Source organism: Scylla paramamosain, unplaced genomic scaffold (assembly GCF_035594125.1).
Source record: "Scylla paramamosain isolate STU-SP2022 unplaced genomic scaffold, ASM3559412v1 Contig30, whole genome shotgun sequence".
In the NCBI taxonomy this organism is placed as follows: domain Eukaryota; kingdom Metazoa; phylum Arthropoda; class Malacostraca; order Decapoda; family Portunidae; genus Scylla; species Scylla paramamosain.
Genome location: NW_026973695.1, coordinates 205,001 through 207,500, shown reverse-complemented (window position 1 = coordinate 207,500; position 2,500 = coordinate 205,001). Strand labels below are relative to the sequence as shown.

The following is a 2,500-nucleotide window of genomic DNA, read 5'->3' as shown; positions in this document are numbered from 1 at the left end:
TCCACTCATACTGCTCTTCTAGACAGGGTGGAATCAAAAGCTTTTCGTCTCATCAACTCCTCTCCTCTAACTGACTGTCTTCAGCCTCTCTCTCACCGCTGCAATGTTGCATATCTAGCTGTCTTTTACCGCTATTTTCATGCTAACTGCTCTTCTGATCTTGCTAACTGCATGCCTTCCCTCCTCCCGTGGCCTCGCTGCACAAGACTTTCTTCTTTCTCTCACCCCTATTCTGTCCACTTCTCTAACGCAAGAGTTAACCAGTATTCTCAATCATTCATCCCTTTCTCTGGTAAACTCTGGAACTCCCTGCCTGCTTCTGTATTTCCACCTTCCTATGACTTGAATTCCTTCAAGAGGGAGGTTTCAAGACACTTATTCATCAATTTTTGACCACTGCTTTGACCCTTTTATGGGACTGACATTTCAGTGGGCATATTTTTTATTATATTTTTGTTGCCCTTGGCCAGTGTCACTCATACAGAAAAAAAAAAACACACACACCTGTCATCAACCTTCGTTTATGTAAATTGATCCAAAAGTGACCACGAGACTAATGTGTGTGTGTGTGTGTGTGTGTGTGTGTGTGTGTGTGTGTGTGTGTGTGTGTGTGTGTGTGTGTTAGACAAGGTGATATGTAGATTCTAGGCTATATAGATTGAGAGAGAGAGAGAGAGAGAGAGAGAGAGAGAGAGAGAGAGAGAGAGAGAGAGAGAGAGAGAGAGAGTATAAATTCCAGTAGTTATCTCATTTCTTACATTTCTCTCTCATTAATAACTCTCTCTCTCTCTCTCTCTCTCTCTCTCTCTCTCTCTCTCTCTCTCTCTCTCTCTCTCTCTCTCTCTCTCTCTCTCTCTCTCTCTCTCTCTCTCTCTCTCTCTCTCTCTCTCTCTCTCTCTCTCTCTCTCTCTCTCTCTCTCTCTCTCTCTCTCTCTCTCTCTCTCTCTCTCTCTCTCTCTCTCTCTCTCTGCTGTACAAGTAAACATTTATGTACCCCCTAATTTAAACGCTTAATTCTTAGGTTACCTTACATCCTGCGCTGATATCCTTCTAGTCACGTGTCCTTCAATCCTTCATCCATTAATCCTTCGTCCCAACTTCCTTCTGTCTTTCCTCAATTTCCGGTAAATAAAAAAAAAAAAAAATATATATATATATATATATATATATATATATATATATATATATATATATATATATATATATATATATATATATATATATATATATATATATATATATATATATATATAACTTTTCAATCCGCCTGGAAGCAGCAGTATTTGAACATGTTGGATCAGCGGAGAGCGTTCGAGTCCACTTTTTTTTTTTGTTTTGTTTTTGTTTTGTTTTGTTATTTATTTTTTTTTTTTTAGTCTGTTTCGTTGTTTTTGTTGGTGGATTTTGTGTTTATAAATTATGTAGCTTGATTATTAGTAACTATTATTTCAGTACTTTTCCTATTAATTTTTCTGTTCCGTCTCCTTTTTCCCCAATGCTCCCATGCATACAGTAATAATAGAAATAACGAGTAAAAAGGATAAACACATCACGAAAATATTAGAATGAAAATATATTAAGTATTTATTCATATACTTTGGTATCAGAAAACGAGAATAAAGAAAATAAGAATGTCGACAAAACAGTTTCGGCTGACGTAAATCAAATAAAAAGGAAACGAGTGATTAAAAAGCAAAGTAGACCAAGAAAAAGCAAAGTAAAAAATATATTAAGCTTTTATTCACATACTTTTATATAAGAAAAGGATAATAAATCAAATAAACATGTCGACAAAATAGATAAATCATATATAAATCATGACTAGTAATAAAAAAAAACTAAAATAAATCAAGAAAAAACGAACAATAAAAAATATATCAAACATTTATTCACCTATATTGACATGAAAAAAAGAAGAAAAAAATAAATAAATAAACACGTCAGCAAAACGATTTCGGCTCCGATGAATGATCTAAACATATAAATTAAAAAAAACTAAAACTAATAAACAAAAACAAAAATACATCAAGCATTTTTCAACTTTTATTGTCTTAAAAATAAGAAACAACAAAAGAAAGTCGACAAAACAGTAAACAGAAGGGCAGATTCGAACGCGAGAATTACATAGGGGTGGGGAGGGGGACCGTTACTGTGATCCCGATGACAGTAAACAAATGGAAAAGTTTTATATTTTCTGAGTTTTGTGGCGAAATGAGAGCAAGTGGAGGCGGTGGAGGGACACATGGAGGAGTGGAGAAGACGTGAGGTGGAGAGGTGAGGTAAGTGGAGCATGAGGAGCTGGAGTTCGGTGTATTTGGTGAGGTTTTCTTCGTATTGTTATTGTTAATGTTAGATGAAGTTTCTGCTTGTTATTACTCATATTGTTACTCATATTACCACTATTACTATTATTATTATCAGTAAATGTGCAGTTTCAATCAGTAGTCCCCCACAGAGCCCCCGTGACATACTGGAACACGCTCCGCCAATAAGGAAACTA

At 35.3% G+C, this 2,500-nt stretch overlaps 1 long non-coding RNA gene across 1 annotated transcript in view; it reads left to right on the top strand.

The window, feature by feature from the left end:
- Positions 1–2,123: 2,123 nt before the first annotated feature.
- LOC135097720 (uncharacterized) overlaps positions 2,124–2,500 on the top strand; it is a 6,769-nt gene continuing 6,392 nt past the window's right edge. The window contains exons 1-2 of the long non-coding RNA XR_010266058.1: positions 2,124–2,279; positions 2,456–2,500. The exon at positions 2,456–2,500 is cut by the window's right edge and continues 43 nt beyond it. This is a non-coding gene — a long non-coding RNA (uncharacterized LOC135097720). The remainder of the gene's footprint in view (positions 2,280–2,455) is intronic.